Source organism: Poromitra crassiceps (genome assembly GCF_964638095.1).
Source record: "Poromitra crassiceps genome assembly, contig: HAP1_SCAFFOLD_139, whole genome shotgun sequence".
In the NCBI taxonomy this organism is placed as follows: Eukaryota; Metazoa; Chordata; class Actinopteri; order Beryciformes; family Melamphaidae; genus Poromitra; species Poromitra crassiceps.
This window is the reverse complement of record NW_028152225.1, coordinates 481,129-508,242: the sequence shown is the minus strand read 5'-3', so window position 1 is coordinate 508,242 and position 27,114 is coordinate 481,129.

Sequence of the window (27,114 nt, the reverse complement as noted above, 5' to 3'; positions counted from 1 at the left end):
TGGTTAGGGCTGGGTATCGAGTTTCGATACTTACTTGGCACCGAAATGGAAACATCGATACTAAGGGGTATCGAAGCCTCCCTTGTCAATCGATACCAATTTTCGATACCAAAACAAAACAGCGTCATTGAGCCTATAAGCATGCGACATGCTTGCACGCCGCGCTCTAATACGGCTGGTGATTGGCTGTCATGTAGAGGCATGCAGGAAACGTTACGCCCACTTTAGCCGGTGTGTTTGTTGTGACTGTGAGCCAGGCGTGCGGTGCGGATAGTATACAAGAAGTTAGCCACTCAAGCTACTCCTATCCTGGAGTACCATATGGCGAAGATGATGAAAAGCAGGAAAAGAAACAGAAACAACACGGACTGGTTTCCACAGACAAGAGAAATAATTGAGAGGTGGGTCAGCTCAGCTTACCGCAAGTTAGCGGTTATCAGATCCCTCAGTCTGACAAATCCATGCATCTGGCTGTGAGTTGTAGCATTAGATCGTTTAATTAATTGCCGCCGTAACGTTATGCGCAAGCGGGCATTGTGTATTTTTAGCAACTCGTTAACAAACGCTGATGTCATGATAGTTTGTTGAATGTAAATGCGATTCATTTATATTGATTGGCTAGTCAGTGAAGTTGAGCTGTCTCGTCAGATTTGACAAGAATGACGTTCTGTTGCAGCAGTGAGCACACTGATCTGCAAGGCTAGCGTTAATGTTTAATTAATTAGCGTTAACGTTATGTGCAAGCGGGCAGTTATCGCCCATGTATTTTTAGCAACTCGTTAACAAACGCTGATGTCATGATAGTTTGTTGAATATAAATGCGATTCACTTTGTGGCATATAAGGCTATATTGATAGGCTAGTCAATGCTCAACTAGTCTTCCATGCATGAAGTGGAGCCATCTCATCAGTTTGGACAAGAATAGAGTTCTGTTGCATCAGTGAGCATTAAACCCTGATTTGCAACTCTCTGTTTTGCACTGAAAACTATTCCACTGATTTATTTGTTTTAGCTACATTTCTTTCCTTTGTAGTACTCCAATATTTTTTGTAGGGACGGCAATACGTTTAGAGAACTTAAAGTTATGTTAAATACAGTAGGTTTTATTTTTTTCTGCTGTAAAACTTAAGATGGGGGGAAAACTAAAGATTTGTAAAATAATTTCAATGTGTAATGCAGTTTTATTTTTGTTAAAATTGATTTTTCTAAAAATTGGTATCGAAAAAAGTATCGTTCAGGAACCGGTATCGAAATCCAAGTATCGAAACGGTATCGATATCGAAAATTTTTGAACGATACCCAGCCCTACTGATGGTAGCCGGTGAAATTTGTCCTCTGCATTTAACCCATCCTGGCTTTGTCCTTTCCTCCTGGGGCAGGCCAGGAGCAGTGGTCGCTTTCTCGTACAGCGCCCGGGGACCGACTTCGGATGTTGTCGTCACTGGTCGGATGACGATGACGATCTGATCTTCTGCATGTTTTTAGTGAATTAGTGTTTTAGGTACCTTTACACTGCTTGAAAAGTGTGATCCCTCAATATCTGAATCGCCGTAAAAACCGCGGTCGACGGGTGAAAACATGCCCCCCAAATTATTTTATTTTATCATTCAATTCATTTGATTTTCATTTCCATCTCTAACACACACACTGTTTGCCGGAGAAAGACGACGAAGAACACACTCACAAAAACAAGTGCTGTTGTGCACCCTATGATTTAGCAACTTCATGCATTAAAGGAACACTCTGCCCATTTTCAACCAGCTTTGTATCATTAGAACATCAGTAGTATATCAGAAAACTGTAAACTGTTTTGAAGTCTGTCATTTAATTTGACAGTTATTGAGTGTTAAAGTGTGGACCAGTGACACTAACTCAAATTAATAACTCATTAACTCAAATCAACTCTCAATAACTGTCAAACTAGATGACGGTTTTGAAGTCATTCATCTAGTTTGACAGTTATTGAGAGTTGATTTGAGTTAATGAGTTATTAACTCATTAACACTTAAATAAACATGAAAAAGGACAATAAAAAAATAAAAAAATCGAATATATTTACTAACTTTTATATATGGCTTTATATATGGCTTCTATAACCAACGCCTGACCCGCTCCTCAAACAAACTGGACCTGGTCCGCAGAACTGAGCGCTGTAGGAAGAGCGCTGTCCCCATATGATCAGACTTTTAAATACCTAATGTATTGAAAGTGTACGCATGTTGTCCTTGTCCTTTTATCTTCTTAGCCCCCCATGTAATGATGTACTCACAATTCAACAATTTGTTGCCACATGTACATCTTTGAGTTTAGTTTTAAATAAATAAAAAACGTTTACTACTCTGTTTAAGGGTCCCACAAAAGGAGACGGAGGGATTCTTCAGTTCTCAGACGACTCTTGTGAAGGGAGGAAGAGGAAGAAAAAGCACAAAAAACACGAGTATTCAGACTCCTCTGATGATGACAGAAAGAAGAAAAAGACTAAAAAACCCACATCATTTGGAAAGAGATGGCTCACATTTCTATTGCTTCTGGAACAATGCACATACAAACACTTATGACAACACATTACACTTAACAAACATGCACTGATTTATTTTATTCTCTTAAGTGCCCCCAAAATTTGGTAAATGGCCCCCGTTTTTATAAATTGGGGCAAAAGTTTACCTTTTTTTATTTTATTTTTAATTCCACAATTGAAGATAGATGGCCTGGTGGCTAATGGCTTTTTGCAGACTCCTGTCACATGGACCTAGCTAGTAGTGATGCGCGGGTCAGGTTTTTTTAAGGCCCGCCCCAACCCAACCCATCATTGGAGCCAGCCCGCCCCGCCCGCCCTGTTAAAATATCTGAAAATTCCGAACCCAGCCCAACCCAGCAGCCCACAACGGCCAATTTAATGTAATATGTCTCCGGACACAGGAGGAGCACAGCAGAGCTTCCAAGGTGTGCAAAGTAGCTAATAACTCTTTCTCTCTCCCCCCTCTCTCTCTCTCTCACACACACACACAGACACTCACATGCTGCCTGCGCGACAACAGTTGTAGCCTAGGCCTGCTCTGGATGAGTTGCGCTGCTGTTTCATGTCGGTCTTTCTTCAATTAATCCATGGTCTTCAGATAGCGCGACCGACTACGCTTCCCCAAAGTGCGGATGGCGTGACCGCGCAGTGTTTCAAATGGAGGTAGCAGGTAGAGGTAGGCACTAGGCAGGCTACAGAAACAGTTCTTATTCTTCCCCATTTGTTTTAATTACCTCATGCGCTCTCAATTGGCCATGTTGCAGTAGTAGGTTACTAAACGTAGTAGTGCAGCAGGTGCGCACACGGCTTGCAGATACAGCCAGACTCGCTGTCTGATTTCTTTTAATTACCTCATGCGCACTCAATTGTTCACAGCCTACTCACGTTGCAGTAAAGTTGACAAATAGATCACAATCGAGTCCACAACAGAAAATCTGCGGTGGCATTATGGACACTTCAAATAATAATTACAGCGAATAATCCTTCCAAAATGTTTGTTTTGAGACCACATAGGCTACCTCATTGAAGCGTTTCTTTACTCCATGTAGGCTATAGAGAGTGCAGCAGGAGTCTGTCTGATTGTGTGTACCTATGTGTGAGAGAGAGTTCACGTCTTTAAGGTTAATTACTCTGTGTGTTTCATTGCTCTAAATTATTTAATAATGTTGCTTTGTCACGTTCTGAGCCTGCCCCGCCCGCACCCGCGATATTTTCATAATTTGCCAACCCAGCCCGCCTGCGGGGCGGCCCAGCCCGCGGGACCCGGCGGGTTCTGGGTGACCCGCGCATCACTACTAGCTAGCAAGGTCTATGGAACATTTTCATCTTAGTGGAAGCATCTTTTATTGAGACACTGCAGTCACATGTCCATCGTAATTTCAGTGTAGCATGCTCATGTCGATTTATTTCTCAGGCATAAGGCAAAGGTAACTCACCCACACACACACAATTTGATATAGGCGACATTTACCATATTCAAGGTTGGCTCTATTACGAAACAGTTATGTATTTTTGAGTATCCAGGACTGTATCAATGTAACACTGGAGTGAGGAAGAGTAGTGCACTGCAGACACAAGATGACCGGTTTAACTCCTGAATGTCATGTCATGTATACTCAGGATTATACATCTATTTGTGTAATTATGACACTGTGTTAACCTATATTTTCTTTTGATGTGTCTTGTAGTTCTGACCCCAGAGGACGTTGTCCACAGGTACCGGGCTGTCCTGAAGGTTTTCCGGCAAAACAGGAGCATCGCCAACACCTGTGAGGAACTCTGTGTTGACCGAAACACCATCGCACTGACTGTGGTCATCGCAGATGTTCTGATCTCTTTGGGGAGCTGCCTGTCTTCAAAGAAAAGGACACTCTGGGGAACTACTCAAAAACATGCAAGGCATTTTTAGATGCGAACCAACCCCTGCAGGACAAGATAGCTGCAATGAAAAAGTCCACAGAGCTGCTCCCGATAAAATATAAAGTGCCTAAGTGAGGGGTGAAGGCCTAAAGTGCAGTAATTTAAAGCTGCATTCAGCAATCTTTTTTTGTTCAAATAAGTGTGAAATGCCTCTATATTCTGACAGCAATTACTGAAATAGAGTGTTTGGTCAGTGATTGAAACCCCCAACCCCCCGCTGTCCTCTATCTCTCTCCTGTAGTCGTGCATGCAGGGCGGATGTCTCTCTGCAACCGTAACTCGCCGCCGCCATCCCTGAGTCTCTACGAGTTACGGTTGGGGAGATACGTCCGCCCTGCATGCAGGACTACAGGACAGAGATAGAGGACAGCGAGGGGTTTGGGGTTTCAAGTCACTGACCAAACACTCACCCAACATTGCTGAATGCAGCTTTAAATTATTTTATTTTATTTTTATGTATTTTTATTTCTTACCTCACTTGTTTCAGGGATTTGTCAGTGTTATTTTATACAACACTTTTTTAAGTGGTCAATGGGGAGTTCAACCCTGGTTTTATTTTATCTAAAGATCTGTATTTTTTTATGAAAGTTCACTGCTCTTTTCTATTATTTAGCAATTACTAAAACATTCCAAGTGCACATAACATTTGCACTTTTTTTGTATTTTTGTTAAAACATTCAAAATATTATACATGAAAATTAACTGCACTTTTTATATGTAACCTTAACAATTTACAGTTATAAGTTTACAGTTACAAGTTTTGCACTTTTTGGGATACAAGGAATGGATGCGTGTCGTGTTAAAGTTGTGTGAACTGTTGTAGTTTTAAAAATGTAAACCTAGGTAGAGATCCATTCAAGGCTGGGTCCATAGGGTCTTCTTGTTTTCTCCCAGTGACGCGGTTTGTTTACAAAAATGCTGTTCGGCTGATCCTTTGTCTAGCACAACACGCTGTCAATGGGTATTTGACATGCACTTTAAGAGTTTTATAAAGTTACTCTCTTTGACAGCTCACCTGTTTTGGCGTATTTGTCACAGGGTGGGGGTGTGTGTGAGGGTATGTAATAATAATAATAATGTGTTTTATCTTGATGTATTTTATAGCTGGTATGGGGGTGCTGTTTTGGGTAGGTCCTGGGAACTGTGGGTGTTTTCCTCCTATCTCCCGACAACTAATTACCGATGCAGTGTAGGTGGAGAAGCAGACTCACGGACACCGTGTCGGAGCGGAGACCCAAGACTTTGGCATGCACGGAACACAAATGGAGGACGCCAGCCTCCGGCCTAGTCGGTAGACAGTGAAAGAGCCGGGAGAGCAACAGACATCCTGGTGGAACCGCTTGTTGACTGTTTTACTTGAAAACGTTTTTGCAAATGTATGGTACAAGTTTCTAAATACTGGGTAAATACCTGGTAATTACAGGGGAAATATCTGAGTTACTGTCAGGGAACACGGTCAAAACTAGACAGCCTGATGGGTAATAGTAGATGTTAATGATTTTAAATTACCGGGAAAGTACAAGGTATTACCAGGGAAACAAACCACGCTTCCTTTTACAGTACAGTTCCACCTAACTTACAGGGTAACTCGTGAGGTTTTACTTGATAACGTTTTGGAAATGTATGTGGTACAAGTTTGTAATTACTGGGTAAATATAAAGTGAATGCTGGGTAAATACCAGGTAATTACCGGGTAAATACCTGGGAGTTATCTGGTAAGTACCTAGTAAATACTGGGTAAATACCTGGTAATTAAAGGGGAAATATCTGAGTTATTGCCAGGTAACACGGTCAAAACTACACAACCTGATGGGTAATAGTGGAGGATTGTAATCTACAATTACCAGGAAAGTACAAGGTAATACCAGGGAAAGAAACCACGCTTCCTTTTACAGTACAGTTCCACCTTACTTACCGGGTAACTCGTGAGGTTTTACTTGATAACTTTTTGGAAATGTATGTGGTACAAGTTTCTAATTACTGGGTAAATACATGGGAGTTACCAGGAAAATATCAAGTAAATGCTGGGTACATACCAGGTAATTACCCATTACTGGGTAATTACCTGGGAGTTATCTGGTAAGTACCTAGTAAATACTGGGTAAATACCTGGTAATTAAAGGGGAAATATCTGAGTTATTGCCAGGTAACACAGTCAAAACTACACAACCCAATGGGTAATAGTGAAGGATTGTACAGTAATCTACACTTACCAGGAAAGTACATGGTAATACCAGGGAAACAAACCACGCTTCCTTTTACAGTACAGTTCCAACTTACTTACAGGGTAACTTGCAAGGTTTTACTTGATAATGTTTTGGAGTGTACGTGGTACAAGTTTCTAATTACTGGCTAATTACCAGGTCAATACCGAGTTACCGGTAAACATTGATTAAAGGCTGTGTAAATACCAGGTAATTACCTGGTAACTACCAGGTAAATATCCAGTAAATACTTCTAATTACCAGGTAAATACCTGGTAGTTACCGGGTAAATACCAGTCCATACCTGGTAATTACCTTGTACATATCAGAGTTATTGTCACACTAGACTCAGCCCTCAGTCTTAATCCGTTTCACTCCTGTAAGACTGAGAATATTACTATTTAAATCTTTGCATAACGTTAGGTGGCGCTGTTGGATGCCTTGCATCAGAGAACCAATCATGAGTGTTGTGGGCGGGCCTGCTTTCTGGGGGCAGATCTCATGCAGAACCGGTGTCTCGCAAAACATCGTCGCATTTGCGGAGAAACATATTAATCACTTAGAAACAAACATAACCTGTTAATAGGACGTGTTTCATCCGGCCCCGGCGGCTAGAGGTCTTTCCCCCAGCGATAAGCCCGACTCCCGAGGCTAACGTTACAGAGCCTGCTGGCTGCTGATGACTTCACACAAGTTCACAGTATCAAGCGGACCACTTCCGGGTAGGAAAAATGATTGTAAAATAAACCACAGCTATAAATTTTGTTTGGAGCATATCAGCTTCATGCTCTGTGTTAGGACTATGATAAATGGCATTGCCACTACCAAATAAAATTCTAATAATAAATGTAGGCGTGTCTGCTGCCGGCGGTTCTCGCCGGGCTCGGACAGACAGTTTCTGACAAACGTCTGGGAGCCGAGACTATTGTCACACTAACACGGTCACATTTAGACGAATTGATGGGTAATAGTGGAAGGTTTATATTCTGTAATCTATAATTACTGGTTAAATGCCAGGTAATTCCCAGGTAAATACCTGGTAGTTGTCAAGTAAATATCTAGTCATTACCGGGTATTTACCTGGTAATTACCAGATTATTACCCAGGAGATACTTCTAATTACCAGGTAAATTCCTGGTAGTTACTGGGTAAATAACCTGTCCAATGTTGAGTATATACCTGGTAATTACCTTGTAAATATCTGAGTTATTGTCACACTAACACGGTCACATTTAGACAAATTGATGGGTGATAGTGGAGGTTTACAATCTGTAATCTATAATTACTGGGTAAATACCAGGTAATCACCAAGTAAATACCTGGCAGTTTTTAGAAAAAGATCTAGTAATTACCGGGTAACTACCTGGTAGTTACCGGGTAATTACCCAGTAAATACTTCTAATTACCAGGTTATTACCTGGTAGTTACCGGGTAAATGCCTGGTAATTACCGGACTGTAAAAGGAAGGGTATTATACTAATAAAACAATAACAATGATTTCATTATTATTATCATTATCATTATTAGTAGTAGTTAGTAGTAGTAGTAGTAGTAGCAGCAGCAGCAGCAGCCTATTATTATTATCATTTTATTATTCAGAGACTAATTGTTGTAATTGTAAAAATAATAATTGCTCTAAATCTGGCTTCAAACAGCCAAATTTTTCGCCGGCGACCAAAGTCCCCCCCCTTCCCCCTGTGCGGCCCTGTTTGGTGTCCCCCACACTATGCAGTATACTTTCTTCATTCACAAATTCATCCTCAAATTGAAGTTTCTTTGGGACAATAAATTATTTATTATATTGTACTTTATTTGTATTTTATATGACAAAATAAGTAGTAGTAACTCATGAGGCTTTGAGAGTTCAAACCCCCTTGTTTTTGAAGGTTTATAAGAGCCATACCTTGAGCCCTAGAGCTGTTTAGCATGGCCTGCACAGCAGAGCTATGCCAAGGCTGATGTTGCTCCTCTTGGTCCTACTAATGGGGAGACAGCATGTGCTGGCTACAAGGGCAGACTTTTACCTAACCCTAACCCAGATCAGATAAAGTAGATTAGTGAGATAAAATCTCTGGATAGCGTGAACTGTAGAGTGAAAATACACTGCCCTATCTTCGCAACGGCGGTAATTTTGCGTTACCGCCCGCTTTGCGCTGGAATAGCGCAAAACGCAAAGCCCTAATTGTGGCCGTGTCGGCCCGCTGTGCTTCAGGTCATCTCGGCGCAAACCTCCATAGGCATGTCCATAACAGGATTCCACAAGGTGAGATCACTCCCCCCTTAAAAGCCACAGCGTCACCGCCATCACATCTGTGACACCAGCTTCTTTCTTGTTGAGAGCAAGCAGAGAAACAGAGAGAGAGAGAGAGAAGAGAGAGGGGGGGTGTAGAAAATGGTCCATAATGGCCCACCATCAGGCCTGTTCTTGGGGCAATTGACGCCCACGAACCACGGCGCCAACGACGTAATGATGTTGACACCGCCGTGAGATCATCGATGATGATGTCAGAGTTCACCTGTGAGGTCATCAGCGATGTCAGATGGTCTAGGCTGACTGTGATGGCAGACGTGACTTTATGAGGTCACCGATGATGTCATACCTCCCCGGACGTTGTGACATCACCAACGGTGTCATACCCCGAATGTGGGGGGGTATAAAAAGGTGTTGTTCTGTTATGTTATGTATTGTCTTGGTCCTATGTTCCCTTTCTGCAATCTGTAAGCTCTGTACACTGCTTCTGCCTTGTTCCTATCTGCCTGATATTTCATTAAAGCTTGAAAGACATCTCTGTGGTTCTAACCGATCACTGCCCGTGAGCCCTTACCTAAGATCCGGCAACTTCACACAAGGCAAGCACATAAGCTTCCCTACAGGGGGAGAGAACGAGAGAAGGAGAGAATTGGAGGATGAACCAGTTCGGATTCGTAATGAAAATTGATGATGATGGAACGATCCATTTGAAACACAAAGGGCCGCCGTTCAATTACGCAGTGATGTCCCAAAGTGTGCGCTTACTGTAATTAGATGTTTCGTTCATATATAGGCTATAACATAGGCCTACACATCTAAAAAGATTTGTTTCTTTAATAGGGTAGGAATGTGTGAGATTTTATTTCTAGCCTATTTCAATAGCCTATGTCAGAATTGTCCACTCTGGTTAAGCCATTGACTGCGGTCACGCCATCCACGCTGTGGAGAAGCTGGTCTTGCATGCGTGCAATTGCAGGGAAAGAGGTTACTGTACTGGCCGGACACTACAGGTGTTGTGCCAAAAAGTGATTTGCGTTTTGAATTGGATTAGGGGAAGGAGGGTCTGGCGGGGCCGGAGTCTGTGTGTAGCCCGGGGAGGGGTGCTTAAGTGTGGCGTGCCACGTGTGCAGGCTCGGCTAGTGTGCCGGGTGCTGGAGGGGGGTCTCCCCCGGAGAAGGTGGGAGCTGGACGGGTAGGCAGGCTGGGTGGTGGGGGTGGGTCGGTGCCCTGGGTGTTTTTGGCCGGCCATGGGGCTCACAGGGTGGGGAGAGGCAGTGCTGTGCGCGGTCCCACGGAGCGAAATCAGTTTCTGGCAGCAAATCACTTTTTGGCACAACACCGTCACAACTTTCTCAAAAGCAATCTACTGTCACCACACACCTGTATGGTCGGGAATTATGTAGCCTAATAAAACCTTGACAAACAAATTCTCATTTTTAAATCAAGGTGTTTTTTTCTGCAATGTAGGCTATGGTTGAAAATCAACGTGGCATTCTGAGGAGAGTGTGTGGAGGCGCGAGGTGTTGGAGAGTGACATCCATGCCGTGCGTAAATGTATCCAAGCAAGGATTTCCTGCAAGATGATGATCAGACTAAGTTGACAGTGTCACAACTCCTCTCAGAAAAACACAGAGTACTTAAGGCCATGCCAACTGTTTTGCTTGTCCTCAAACTTTCCGTGACATTAGGTGCTTCCACTGCCATGTGCGAAAACTCGTTCTCAGTTCTTAAGAGCGTTTTTAGTGACCGCAGACGCACAATGTCACACTCTCACAAGGGTCAGCTCGTACAGCAGACTACAGCTCTTCTAGTCTAAATAGGCTACTACTTGTAGGCTACTTCTAAGTTCTACTTTCGGTCTTAAATGCGTTTCTGTGATTAAAACATTCACTAACATATTTATCTGTCATTAAAATGACATTTCTTCATGCAGGTTCAACTAACAAGTATTTGTAAATAGTTTGGTCTCAGACTCAGTTATTTTCTTTCCAAGGGCAAGGTCTGATTGAATATTTTGTTCATAAGGTGTCTGGAGAGGGGCTGTATCAGCCTGGGCCTGCATGCTTTGCTTTGTTTTCGTGTTTGTCCCCCCCCCCCCCCCCCCCCTCCAACGTTATTGGACATAGGCATTAGGCGCTCAGCGCTGTCTATGGTACTGAATGCCTCCAGCTGTTCCCCTGGCCTGGTAAACAAAACAAAGTTATTAATTATTAATTAAGTTATTTGTTTAAATTAAGTTACGTTACCCGAATAGATCCACATTATTTTATGACTATTGAATGTTCCGAGCGAGCATTTTTAAGTTGAAAAGACATTTAAAAAACGTTTAGGGTCAACGTTGAAAAAACCTGCAAGAAAGGTTCAAACGTTAGTTTTTTCACCCACTATTTGCAGACGTTGATTAAACGTTCACATATAGGGCTCTATCGTTGCATCGGTGTATAAACTGCGTTCAGTGCCAGGCGCAGCCTAGATTAGTGGGTGTGGACCAGCGCACTTGATATCTTGGTGTCGGCGCAACAGGTGGCCTTAATCATTATAACCACGCCTTTTAAGCGTAAAATTATGCACTATCTGCTCATAGGGGAACTGCAGTAAACGAATCACATGCTTCACCTTTCAGCTCCAATTCCACGGAGCAATCCAGTCCGGCTTCAGAAAAGCCAAGGGCTCTGATCTCCCACCCCCACTTTTATCCCCCCTGTCTGTCTCCATATATAGGCTATTGTTCCATATTATTCTCAAACCAATCTACCTATGTTCTAAATGCATCAGCTAGAAAAATATAGCCTACCTGTGTTACCTAAGGGCATGTCGCCCTGTAAAGGATGTACTGGCCACCTTCAAAAAATTGCAATACTGGAAACTACCATCTTTTGTTTGAAAGACACTGGGATTATCTCTACACAGCCTCAGAGCTCCCTTTCCAATGGATTCACAGAAGCTACGATGCCGAATGCTAACTTAGCGTTAGCTGCTCCCTCATCGGGTAATGTACATGCATCTTCCATCACAGATACCACGAATGCTAACAGTCTGCTAGCCCCCCCATCCTTGGGTAAGCCGCCCACGCATGTTCCCGAAAACATTGCCTCCCAAGCCTGTGCTATCTCGGGGAAACAAACTGATACTGTCCTCTGGAATGTCCAGGGAGCGAAGCCGAAAAGATTAGTGATCCCTGGACCCTCAGAGACTGCCTCTTATCACCCGGAAATTAGCTCAGCCACGGGCTGGCCTGCATTAGCTAGTATACCCCCTGTTAGCACTAGCACTGATCAACCATGGATTGTTGTGAGAGGTGGAAAGAAGAGTTTTGCTCCTCCACTACTGATGTCCCTACAGCTGGTAAACAGATTTCAACCGCTATTGGGTAGCCCTGTATCGACTGCCGATATGGATACTGGACCGGCCCATCGGCTATCCGACAACCTAGGTAGCCCCAAAGCTAGGAGGCTATCAAGAGCTAGCAGGCCACAGCCTCAAAGGCTATCAAGAGCTAGCAGGCCGCAGCCCCCTATAACATCCTTGCTCATCGGAGACTCGGATATTAAACACATTGGGATTAAAAACAATACCGCTACACTGTTTCCCTGATGAGATGATCTGTGACATAACAGAGAAAATTCCTGAAATCCTGTCTACTCACAGCTCCCTAAACAAGATTACCCTACATATAGGAGCCAACGACATTCTGAAACAGCAATCAGAAACACTAAAACGTGACTTCCTGGACCTACTGAAGGTCCTAGCCTCACTTGATATTGAGGCATTTATCAGTGGCCCCCTGCCCCCCAATGCATACAAAGTCAATAAGTTCACCAGGTCCCTAAGCTTAAGCACGTGGCTTTCAACTGTCTGCCCTCAGTATAATGTGAATTATATTGACAACTTCAATCTCTTCTGGGATCGAAGCCATCTCTACAGTCGTAATGGTCGACTCAACAGAGATGGCACAAGGCTGTTTACTGCCAACCTTATCTACAACATCAATCACCCAACATCTGATAACTCCACGGCCTGGAATGAGCCCCCCCCCCCCCCCTCTCCACTATCTCCAACCCTCACCGCGAGGTCACACTGCCAGTCGACACGTCTCATCAACAACAATCCCTGTTGCCACAACTCGAGGCCAGCCGACTAGACGAAATATCATCTGCCGGAGGTACGGTGGTGCAGTGGTAACCACTATCGCCTCACAGCTCGAAGGTCGTGGGTTCGATTCCCACCTGGGGACGAGGTGAACGCTGAAGGAATGCGTGCCCGTCCGCATGTCCTCGAGTGCCCACCGCCCGGGTGGGGTCGGCAAAAGGGCCTTTCTGTGTGGAGTTTGCATGTTCTCCCCGTGCCTCCCGGGGGTTTCCTTCATATAGGAACCCCCTTCACAAAAAAACATGCAATATCCTGGTTGCTAGTGTGGTTCCTCCTCTGGGCGTTAAGGGTGCCTGTTCAGAGGGAGGGGAACTGGTTGGAATAGCGTGAACCTCCCACGTGCTATGTCCTACCGGTGAAGCTTCCTCTGTCAGGTGAAAAGAAGCGGCTGACTGACTGCCCATGTCTCGGAGGAAGCATGGAATCAGTCTCGGCTCTCCCCAGATCGGCAGAGGATGGAGTAGCAACCATGATTGAGAAATCAAATGAGCACTAACGGGGGATAAAAATGGGATAAAAAATCGGGGGGAAAAAAAAAAAAAAAAAAAAACTCTGCCATGCAGGCGATATCACACCCCCCCCCCCCCCCCCCCTTCGGAGCCTCTACTCCCCCCCGCCAACTCCCAGCTCATCAACAACCAACCATGACGTCTTCCTTCCGGGATGAAGTGGAGGACGCTGCCCCCCCCTCCTCCTCTCCTGCCCTCTGCTCTATCTTATCCCCCCCTCCCCCCCCCCCCCCTTCGCGGCCCCTACACCCCTCCGCGATCTCCCAGTTCATCACCTACCAACCATGACGTCTTCCCTCCAGGATGAAGCGGAGGACGCTGCCCCTTCCTCTACCTCTTTGCTCCTCCACCTCTCCCCACCCCCCTCCCCCATTCCATTCTCCAGCAGGATGAACGAACTGATAAGCGTTGGACTGTCTATGATCCCCCAGTCCCCCTGTCCATCTAAGTCCCCTCGTTCTACCCTCCCGACCCCGAACCTGGCCCCTCGACCGTCCCCTCCCTCACATGCCCTCCAGCCCTCTCCCATACTGACATGTTCCTCACCGAAACCTGGCTCGATATGAACAACAGAGTGGCTATTCTGTCCGAATCAGCACAGCCTAATTATAGCTTCATTGACACTCCCAGAGCTGATAAGACGGGGGGGGGGGGAGTAGCGATTGTCTTTTCTGATATGTTTCAATGTAAGCAGGTAACATTTGGAGACTTCCCATCGTTTGAATACCTTGCTGCTATTCTGAAATGCTCAACCACTGTGTTACTGCTGAATATCTATAGACCACCAAAATACTCAGCCAGCTTTCTCATTGAATTTGCTGATCTACTCTCCTTAATTTTCATGGAACATGACTGTATATCTATTGCTGGGGATTTCAATATTCATATTGATAACCCGATGGATAATTTTGCCAAAGAACTGAATATCTTACTTGATACTTTTGATCTGTCTCAACATGTTTCAGGGCCTACTCACAACCGAGGCCATACCCTGGATTTAGTTATTACTAGGGGCTTCAAGTCCTCTTCTGTGTCGACTATTGCTGTTGCGTTGTCTGAACATCTTTGCATCTTTTTTGAAATGGAAATCTTCCCTGAGATCATTAATAGGTCACAAACCGTTAAAAGACGAGACATTAATGCAGGCACCAGCGCGCTGTTTATGGAGACATTTTCTTTATCTCCTCCCACATCAGCTTCTGTCAATGAGATTCTTGATAACTTCAATTCAACAATTCTGAATACTATTGATAGTGTGGCGCCTGTTAGGTTAAAATTGCTGTCTGGCAAGATTAAAGCACCCTGGTGAAATTCTGCATCTGTTAGATGCAAAAAGAAAGATTGCAGGAAAGCTGAGCGTAAATGGCGGAAAACTAATCTTCACATTCACTCTGATATTTACAAAGAAAGCCTTCACTCCTACAACCTCGAACTGAAAAGGTCGAGACAATCGTTCTTTTCCGAGATAATTAACAAAAATGTGAACAATGCACGCATATTTGCCACAGTTGATAGACTGACTAATCTGCCTCTCTGTGTAGCACCTGAATTCCTCTCTACCGTCAAATGTAATGAGTTTGCTGCCTTTTTTACGAATAAAATTATTAATATCAGGCAGGCTATTAGTGGCTCCACCCCAAGAAATGCTGTGACATCATCCTACCCGCAGATCCCTAGTTCGATAAATTTGTCCCAGTTCAGCGTTATCGACCACGACATCTTAGAGGAAACTGTGCAAGGCCTTAAATCATCTTCGTGCTGTCTCGATACCCTTCCAACAAGCTTTTTTAAAAGTGTTTATAACTGTCCTTGGAGTTATTATTGATTCCGATCTCAACTTTAACTCCCACATTAAGTCAATTAGAAAATCAGCTTTTTATCATCTTAAAAATATAGCAAGAATTAGGGGATACATGTCCAGACAGGATCTAGAAAAACTAATTCACGCCTTCATTTATAGTAGGTTAGACTACTGCAATAGCCTTTTTTTCTGGTCTCTCCAAAAAAGAACTTAGGCAACTTCAACTCATTCAGAATGCTGCTGCTAGAGTTCTAACGAAGACTAAGAAAGCTGATCATATCACTCCAGTTCTTAAGTCCTTACACTGGTTGCCAGTGTGTCATAGAATAGATTTTAAAATACTGTTATTAGTCTATAAATCACTTAATGGCCTAGGCCCAAAATACATAGCTGAATTGCTCCCACGCTACGAACCGTCTAGAACTCTTAGGTCAACAAGGTCCAGCTTATTAACTGTCCCTAGGATCAAATAAAATCATGGGAAGGCTGCATTTACCCACTATGCTTCTGCTAGGTGGAACAAATTGCCTGAAGACCTCAGATCTTTCTGAAGTTTTAGCTCTTTCTGCAACTGCTGCGCCTGTTGCTTATTGCACTTTTTATACTTTTTTTTTTAAAGTTTTGTTGTGATGCTTTTAAATGTCCATTTTATTTCTTCTTTTCTTTTATTTTCCTGTCAACCATTTTATGTGCTTAACTCATTGAGTGCCAATGACGACAATCATCGTCAATTCGAATAGTAACGTTGAGTGCCAATGACGACGATTGTCGTCAATTGCGCTTTTTTGACGGTGGGACGTGGATCAAAGCCTGATCCATCTCCTGTGAAAGTATGGTGGATGTTGAATGTGTAAAAGCTATTTTACGGACCCATTAGGTGGCGACAGTGCTCTCCAGATTAGAGAAAGGCGAGGAAAAAAGAGAGAAGAAGTCACGGGGAAACGGAAATCGCATCGGTATGCATCGATATGCATGAAGCATAACATTAGCTGTGCCTGCAGCAGCCAATCTGCTGCCACAATTGAGCCCCTCCGTGTCCGCTACGATAGCCCATCCGCATGATTAGTTGTGGAGTTGTTATTATTCTCAACTGGGCGATGGGAGCCGGTGACAAATACACGCGGAACGCTGTAAAAAAGCTGGATGTAGCGCACTTTTCAGTGCAGAGCAAACTCAGCAGAGAGCCACCAGAGCCACCAGAGACACACCCACGGAGGAGGGGTTTGCAGTTGGGGGGGGGGGGGGGGGCACGCAGGGCAGCATACAACACCGACCCAGACAGACCCAGACAGCAGGACAGGATTGGCAAACACAAGCTAGAATATCTGATGCCCACCAGCAGTAAATCAAGACCAGCAAGAAGCTGCAACCAGCAGCGCACGCAGGGGCCAGCGCTGCTGGGTGCAGCTAAAAAATATTATTTTGCCAAACAAAATTCCTTTGTTTTCACTGTTTTATTGAAGGAAATTATTTTTGAGGTGTCACATCAGAAAATATTAGCTTCAGAGTCAGTCATGTGCTTGAAATGCTTCATTTCACAAAAGGCTAATTATCTCAGCTTCTAATTTGAAACGTCTCTTTTTGGTGAAATCAACCTATCTTCTCCGGCTCATAACTAAAGAACGGAAAATGATATCAATAAACTTTTTTTTGCTGATGATAGAAGAGAGTCTCATCGTTCTTTGGGCGTGTTCGGTGTTTACATAGTAATATCCCACAATATTCTGTGGGCCTCGAGAAATCACTGAAAACGCTCTGAAACTCTGGCACTGGGAGCATCCGTTTTCCAAAAGTGGCTGGCACTCAATGAGTTAATGAAGTTGCTTAATGCACTTTTTATACTCTTTTTTTTTTAAGTTTTGTTGTGATGCTTTTAAATGTCAATTTTATTCTCTTCTTTTTTTTATTTTCCTGTCAACCATTTATGTGAAGCACTTTGAATTGCCTCTGTGTATGAAATGTGCTATACAAATAAACTTGACTTGACTTGACTTGACTTATCATGATGAGATTAATTAGATTGGTGAAAGTTTGTCCAGAATTATATGTTTTCTTCTGCCCTGCTGCACAGGTAGGATGATGCACATAAATATAGCCTACATTATGTAAAGTCATTGCATAAATGTGTTTTTATTGTAAAACTAAAATGTGAAGTAGAGCCAATTTATTGGAGCGGACATCACAGTAGGACATGACAGTAGCACCGCGTTACACTGTCACTCATCTAAATCACGTTAAATCTACAAGGGATATATATAGCCCCAATATGACAGGGTGGTGTTTTCATTTCGATGTTTTATTTGGTCCAATATTGAATTGCAGGTTGTGTTACCATTACACATTATTTAGATCTACCTTTATATCTATTTCGGCTCATTTGGTTGCTATTTAGTAGCGAAATGGATTAGCCCAATGCATGCTGGGAGATTTCACATGCCAGGCAGTAAACTTACAACTTATTTTTTCTATGGGACGTGTGTTGTGTCTGTCTGAGCGAGGGAGTCAGAGAGAGAGAGTCGTATTGTGCCTGTCAGACTGATGAGCAAGAGAGAGAGAGTGACACAGAGAAGGGTGACAGAGGAGAGCCAGAGGAGCGCTCCGCGCAACTGGCGCACTGAATAGGCCTGGTTTTCAGTGCAAAGCGCTAAATTAACGCCAGGTCGGAAGAGGGGTCATCCCTATGTTCCCCGGGTCCTATGTTCCCCCGGTCCTATGTTCCCCGTTTTTGTGGGACCGGGGAACATATAACCCTTTCTATGAAAAAGGGTCCTATGTTCCCCGCTTTTCCCAAATAGGGTCCTATGTTCCCCGCTATGTTCCCTGGTCCGATGTGTCTTCCGAAATGCCAAAAACAGCCTACGTCATATGATTGCGTGATTCAATCAAAAGACAACACTCTCCGTAACATTTGGTCATTTGGTCATTTTTTTTCCCACCATCATTTTTTAGTTCTGTCTCGGGGATTACCAGGCCTTTTTTAAATATTATGTGAGTGTTGTCTGCGCCTTCATCCCTATTACGACATGCCTCTATGGGGCGGAGCACATGAGCAGGCCTTTAAACCCAATAAAGCTTGACATTGTATGCTTTAACATAGCCTACATGCCCGCAACAGCGGGGCTTACAAGCATTAACACATGTAGGCTAAGAGGAGAAAAATAGAGAAAAAATGCTTGCGCATCCATTCGACCACTGCTTCAGCCTGATGCGCTGAAAATAAGTCTGAAGTTTATTGCACAGGCCATGAGAACTGATTTGAAAAATACTCTTTCCATAAGGACACTGTGAAACGCGCCTTGCAGACAGCGGGAGCAGACTCGTTCCCTTATTTAGGCTACTAGGACTAGTTGAGTGAATGCTACGGGGAGTGTTGTCTGCGCCCATATGCATTGATTGAATCACGCGATCATATGTGACACCATACGTCATTTTGACCCTCAACTAGGCCGAGGGCATTTTTCTGATTTTTACAGATTCTGAAATGGCAGACTGTAAGCTTTCAAATGATGTGTCACACATTGTAATCTGAAAAAAATTGAAGGAGATATGCTTATTTGATTGTTCACACTCTGGGAAGCAGGAACTGAGAAATCGGCTCTCAAAGTTTGAGAAGTTTTTCACACCTGGGACAGCCAGGCAAGGGGGAGTGAACAATGGCTCCTCATTTACATTAACCACTCCCCACAGCTGATCACTGTCACTCTGACACACTGGGACACAGGCCACAAGTAAGACAATGATAGAATGTAATAGCCTACTGTTTAGGTGATGGGTTTCATAAACTTTCTGTAATAAAACATCTGAAAGCAAAAAATCTTATCAAATGGGGTACGCGCGGTCTAATTTTGAGGTATCCATGCTTTTATCACTTCTCATCTGGATTATTGTAATTATTATTACATGTGTGCCTATTATGTTCTTTTTGGGCTCCTTGTGCAGAGAAAATTCCCTGAGGGGCAATAAAGGTTTAATTTATATAATAATAATAATAGGATATAATATGAATAAATATTTGATAAGAGACAGGAGCTGCTGAACAAAAATAAAACACACACACACACACACACACACCGTGGCTAGCAGGCCTCGCTAGCACGCTAAAGTTTTCCTTTGTTCTCAACAAGAGATGTGTGTGTTTCCCGTGTTTCCCCTCATTGATTGTTACAGTTGATCTGAAAATAGGCGAGTAATCCATGGTTTATGTCCCGCCAAAGAACTTATTGATAAGAAGCGCTGGAGAGGGACAATCGCACACAAGAGACCCGCCATTTTGGAGACACCCATGACGATGACACCACGCAAAAGGAGACGATTTTCGGCCCAAAATGGCGGCAGCGCTGACCTAACACTCGCTTCTTTCTTTGTTTCTTTGTGTACTCTTCGACTACTCCACACGTCAAAACGTGCTAAAACATTTATATTATACAGTCTATGGCTAAAACACACATCTATCCATAACTATATGTTCGCACAGTCCTAAAACAGAAACAAAACGTAACTTTAGGGCTCATGATTAAATACAAACTCACCGAGGAGGAAAGGAGATCCCACACTGCTGCAGCCATTAGGCTAAGTAAGTCCCATAATGTTGTGTGTTGTGCTGCGTTCTGCGCCGGACCGCACTCGCAGATAACGTTTAAAGAATCCTCTTATAATCTAATCCATCAACACGCACACGCACACGGTGTTAGTGTAACTGGAGCATTCCATGTGAATTCACTGCCAGGAATGTAAACAAAAGGGCTTATTGGCGGATACCAAACAAAGGCCGGCCGACACCACACGAGCAGCCAATCAACATTGATATGCAAATCCTTTTGTTTCGCAATCTCCGCAGATGAAACTAGTCGACTTTTATTTAACAAGATTAACGCATTTAACGATCCCAAAACATCTTCATTTTATATGGAATGGATATTTCAAATAATATATTTTGTACTATTGTAAAAAAAGCAAAACCACATTTTTTCAAGAATTTACTTTTGACGCTCTGCTGTACAGAACTGCCACGGCCGAATTACGGTACCTCCCGACCGCAGGCGTCACATATGAGGTAGGCTGTTTGGCATTTCGGGAGAAACAGACCAGGGAACATAGCGGGGAACATAGGACCCTATTTGGGAAAAGCGGGGAACATAGGACCCTTTTTCATAGAAAGGGTTCTATGTTCCCCGGTCCCACAAAAACGGGGAACATAGGACCCGGGGAATATAGGACCCGGGGAACATAGGTACGCTCCCTCGGAAGATATCATTAGGCCGGTATTTAAAGCCGAAACGCCCATTCTCGCCCATTCAGGGAGTGCGCCACGCCCATTTCGCCTAAAGCGCATTTGGCGGCCTAAAGCCATGTTGATATCTTCCCGAGGCGCGCGCAAGGCACATTTTTTTTGCGTGTACGGCCAGTTTTTGCACCGAAGGCCTGTGGGAGAATAGGGCCCATAGACTATATTTCACCAGGATCTTAAATAAAAAATGCAACGATTTGAACCACTAATCTCCCACATTCAGGCCACGGTGCTCTACCAACTGAGCTATTCATTTACTGAAAACATATATACATATATATGTATACATGATGATGTACATATATAATCTATCACTATATCGTACACAACTTGAGTTGCTTGAGTTACCACAGGCTGAACGATCATGGAACAGGTATTTTATGTCATGTGTACCAGACTATTATATTATGTAACAGACTACATTACATTACATTACATTACATTACATTACATTACATCATTTAGCAGACGCTTTTGTCCAAAGCGACTTACAATATCACAATTTGTCAACAGTACAGAAAACAACTATGCAACACCATCAATGACAGCTCAGATATTTTGATAGACTAGCACCATGTAGGAAATAGTTTGAGAAGGAATAGGTAACATGTTACCCTCAGGCTCTTCTAAATTTCGTGTTAACACTACAGTTGTAAGAGCCCTCTCATGGAACATACGATTTTCGTTAGACAATCTGTATTGGGCCTTAAACTCACCTCATTTCTGCACTTTGAAGTCACAGGTAGGGTCGGGTGGGACAAACTAATTATATCGGAAGCCTAGTTGCAGGGAAAAGTGAGCGGTTCTTCTTTTTCTAAAGACAAAGTTTGACGAGAATCACCGAGTTGCCTGGAAACAGAGTCCAGACGCATGCGCACTGGCATCATTTTGCCTTCTACATACATTCTGCAATGCATTTTAGACAGACCACCACTGTTCACTTTTAAGGCCCAACACAGATTGTCTAACGAAAATCGTATGGTCCACGAGAGGGCTCTTACTACCGTGAAGTCCTGAGACGAACATAGAAAGAGCCTGAGGGTAAGGTAACATGTAGCATTAGTAGGTGTGACGAAGACATCTCACTGGAAGCGGACAGCACATGGTAAAACTCAATAACAAACAACACATAATTCCCCTCTGTCACGCACCACAATAAATCACATCTCCAGTTAAAAGTACATACATCCTCTGCAGTAATATAACATTGTAGAAAAGGGTCCATAATGGCCCACCATCAGGCCTGTTCTTGGGGCAACTGACACCCACGAACCAAGGCTCCAACGACGTAATGATGATGACACCGCCGTGACATCATCAATGATGATGTCAGAGTTCACCTGTGAGGTCATCAGCGATGTCAGACGGTCTAGGCTGACTGTGATGGCAGACGGGACTTTATGAGGTCACCGATGATGTCATACCTCCCCGGACGTTGTGACATCACCAACGATGTCATACACCAAATGTGGGGGGTTATATAACAAGGTGTTGTTCTGTTATGATATCCATTCTCTCCTGTATTCTTGGTCATATGTCTTCCTTTCTGTATTCTTGGTAGGTATTCTTGGTCCTGGTCTCTGGCTGCCTTGCGGCCAGCCAGGTCCTGGTCACTGGCTGCCTTGCGGCCAGCCAGGTCCTGGACTCTGGCTGCCTTGCGGCCAGCCAGGTCCTGGTCACTGGCCAGGTCCTGGTCTCTGGCTGCCTTGCGGCCAGCCAGGTCCTGGTCACTGGCTGTCTTGCGGCGAGCCAGGTCCTGGTCTCTGGCTGCCCTGCGGCCAGCCAGGTCCTGGTCTCTGGCTGCCTTGCGGCCAGCCAGGTCTCGGTCACTGGCTGCCTTACAACCAGCCAGGTCATGAGATGCATTCTCTCCATGTATTGTTGGTCCTGTTTCCCTTTCTCTATACGACGTATACTGCTTCTGCCTGATACTCAATAAAGATAGCCTGAAATCTCTGTGGTTCTAACCGATCACTGCCCGTGAGCCCTCACATACGATCCAGCACACTTCACACTTCACCCAAGGCAAGCACACAAGCTTCCTTCCTTAAACTGTGTGTGGAAAAACCACACACAGTTTAGTTAATTGAGTTGTTTATTCTATGGAATGTATTTCTTATAATCTAACAAAATCATTGCCATGTGCCATGGTGCCATGTTAATTAATGTTCCTCTCGTCCATACTCACAGGGGCTGAACCAGAGCAATGGGCCAAGCTGGGCTTTATAAGGCTAGAGTGATTACATGTTTCAAATATACATACTACAGCATGCGCTGGGACGCGTCATCAGTGATGTTAACTCATTCATGGCCAAAGACGTCTTTGACGTGTTATCAGGAATAGCCCTCAGGGCCAATGACGTGTTTGACGTGTTTTTGTTTTTATTAGTCCAGCGCGTAGTTCAAAGACTTCCCCAGCCTGTGACATGGTATCAGGTCCCTGCACTCAAAGACAAAGCCGACAACACGTGAACAAACACATACCGCAGCTGTTGTTTTGAAATGAGCAGGAGGAAAAACAGAAAACAGAGAAACGCGCTTCCTTGTGCAGAGAGGAGAAACGCCATTGAAACGCCCCTCGGCGCGCTGCACGAGCTGGTCGGCTTGCTGCAGGGCAGTGGACATCGATCAGTTGTTCGCGGTAGTCAAACCCGTGACCAACATGATCGATCCTGGTCCCTGGACCCCATTCCTGTGTCCCAGCCCGAAAGAGACGAGACGGAGTCACAACTTTGTGAGCAGGAGAACAGCAGCCTCGCCACAGAAATGGCTTTCACACAGAGCCAAGCAGCACGGCCACTTTCCTGTCGAGGGCGAGGAAGACTGGACTCCAATGCGACAGGACCCGGATGATCTCGCGGTAAGGAGTGTGTGTGTGTGTGTGTGTGTGTGTGTGTGTGTGAGAGAGACTACACTGATCTCTGCATTCTATTCTATGATCACACTCACTCACACTGAGTAAACTGTATTGTTGAATGTAAAAAAAGCACTTCATGTATATATATATATATATATATATATATATATATATATATTTTTTTTTTGTCATTTGTGTCATAACAAATAATATTTACATGTCTGATGTCAATACAGTTCAAAATAAAAGAATTGAGAGCGAGTTCTGCCTGAGATTGTGTGCTTTACAAAAATGCCATTTTCTGCAATTTCTCTTCTCAGAGAGACCTTTTTGGTGAAAACAGGGTGTATATAAATGGCTATAAGTAGAGTACAGAACATGCTAAAAGCTCACTTTTTTTCCCCTGGTGAACCCAGAGACGTACATATTCATTTTGAGGTATTGCAAATCACTTTGGTGCTAATAGATAATTTACTGTGGGTCTTGAAAGATGCCCAACAATTATGAAAATCTTTGGCCTGTGCTAAATATTGGCAGTCCTAAACTGGCCATGAAAGAGTTAACTGGGGTCGTGGGGTGTTTCGGGTCTGTCAACATCATACACCAGCGATCCTCAAAGTCCGGACTCCGGTCCGCATCCGGACCCAGACGCCGTCCTATCCGGACCGAGCCCTATAACCTACAAATCACTGAATAGTTACATTTTCACGGAGCATTTCTATTTTAACCGGCACATTTTCTAGGCTTTACGGTACTGGTTTATCTGTCAGGAAGCTCACAGACCAATGCATGCGCTGTAAATCATCACACGTGATGCTACTCAGCCAATCAACAAGCGAATCGATTCTGCCTGCTGCTGCTGCGGGAGAGTTGACACACGGACGGAGGCGAGACTCGGAGAAATGCGAGAGAAGTATTTCACATCGCGTGCTCAAAAGAAAGAGTAGCCCGTGAAAACAAAGCTTTAGTTTTAATCCAGAGCAGGCAGACTCATGTTCATTCATTGGTCTGACGAGCAGTTCAAAACCAGTATGTCTCGTGAAGTGTGATGCGATCCTGACCAGCTGTCTATGGAAGTGCCACACATGAGCACACACACTCAAATCCAGGGCGCACACACATTCACTGCCCAACGGCATGCAAAGTTTGCATTGCGAGCGACCGATAGATAGAAAGACAGACAGACAGACAGACAGGCAGGCAGGCAGGCACAGACAAACAGAGTGGGAGCTCACTTCTATCAAGAGAAAAGGAGGTTTGTTGGCTGAGAGCCTGACTGATAAAATGTGAAATGGAGTTAAGAAAAGGAAGAAAAGGGGGAACTTATTTTTCTAAAATGAAAGCACTTTATTTAAAGATGCAAATTTTTCCAAAGCCCTCTGTTGTGTTATTTCTAAATGCAGCCATTATTTTACTTGAAATGAGAAAAGAACATGTATTTATTATTAGTGTAGGCTAGTTATTTATAATTAATCCAGTTAAATATGAAAACTGTAAATAAACATTATTGGTGTTTATTTTGATTTAACAGTCAGTCATTGACTACATACAGACGTTGTACCATTAGGCTACTGCAATCATTGAAGTAGCCTAAGTTCAATGGCACTGAATCATAACGCAAGCTCAATGTTCCGGACCTTCGCTTGAGGACATTTTCTCTATCTGGACCTCTTAGAATTTTAATTGAGTGCCCCTGTCATACACCCTCGGCCAGTAGACCCAGCCGAGGCCGATTACGACCCCGACCCGCGTCCCAGAAGCAGCCGCTCATGGATCAGCCTTCCTACTCTGTCTGCAACGTTGCCCGCGGAAGGGTTGATCACGCCCAATCCGCTGCAATAGAGTTAGTGCTACACCGCAGTATTGAAAGACCCTTCGGTGCATGGAGGTCTAAGGCCCTGTGGGGTGATTCCAGGCCGGGCACCTCCTTCGTCTCACCAGAACCTCCCGTGGAAGAAGGCAATCCTACCATGCCATACCATGGGCAGGGAGGATGCGTCAAGAAGGCCTGTGCGCTGCACGTCATTCGCCTGCGCCGAGCACGTCGCTCTAGCCAGAAGGACCCCAGGCCCCGCGGATGTTTACGCAGATTTTCAGGAGGCTGATCCGTAGCGTTTGTGGATTTCTCCCTCACGAGAGAGCCAGGCTGGGGTGCTAAAACCCATCCCGTACCGGATGCCGTCTCTCCGACCGTCAACTGTCTCTCCAGCTTGTCACCAAACTATACTTGGTTGTCACCTAGTCTATTCCTAAGTGTCACTGGCCAGGGGGAGCCAGGATTTTAGTTTCAAATATACATACTACAGCATGCGCTGGGACGCGTCATCAGTGATGTTATGCATGCATCTGTGTTGATTGAGGGAGGTACCATTTTGAACTGGTGAAAGGGCATGTTACTGCTTTTGAGTTTGAGTTTGTGTTACGTTTGTGGACTTAATGTAAAATGTTTGACTGGGATTGGTGGTTCGTTTAAACATGTTTGGTTTATGTATGAGTGCACAGTAAAAGTAACCTTGCTTGCAAGATGGATAACCTCGCGAGATCAAAAGAGATTCTCTCAACGTAATCCATCTTGTCATACACAGGCAGTTAAGATGATTGGCCGAACCATGCAGGCTCGACGAATCAGCGGCAGCCTTAAGGCCGTTTCACACCGGTGCGGTGCGGAATGCGTTGCGAAATGCGATGCGAAATTTCGTGCAGATTTTCCGCATTGCAAACTATACACACAGGTCCGGTTCGAATTATTCGCATTCCCACATTCATTTTCCCGCCGCGGGAAAACAGTGGCTCGAGACCACAATGGAGTCAAGCAGTAGTAGCAGTGATGAAGACCTGCTCCTCATATTGCTGAGAAAACAAACGAGAAAGAGGAAAAGAAGGTTCTGGGTTCACCCAATTTTAGAGAGGCGCAGAGAACATGGCGAGTTTCATCAGCTGGTCCAGGAGCTGCGCCGGTATCACAGTCGCTTCAGGCAGTATTTCAGAATGGGAGTTGAGCAATTTGAGGCTCTGTTGCGGATGATAGCCCCGCACATAATGAGGAAACACACAAACTACCGCAAACCTATAGACCCTGAACAACGACTGGCAGTGTGTTTGAGGTGAGCATTTTCTTGTGATTTATTTTGTTTACCGTCTTGTACTTAAAAAATAATCACGCTAGAGGGATCAGTGTTTGTAAACAAACGACGAAACTGGGTGGGACGTTCACGCTAGGAAGGCTATAGCCTGTAACGTTACAGTAGGCTATGAACACAAATTGAATCATCACCATGCCAAACAGCAGCGCAGCGCCATACTGTGTAATTATATAGCCAATGTTTCTGATTCACACCATCACACCATAATGCACACTATTGTCAAAGTACTGTGTTAACAGGTGGTAGCCTATAAGCTGTATTAATGCACCCATAGCACACCACCTGGGTGCATGTAACAAACCATTACTATAGGGCAGGCCACCACAGTGCTGCTTATGGTGTGATGGTGTGAATCAGAAAATACTTAAACATAGGCAATATAATTAATTACAGGGTATGGAGTTGTGCTGCTGTTTGTCATAATACCCTCAATTTGGCAGGTGATGATTAAATTTGTTTTTATACTGTAACATTA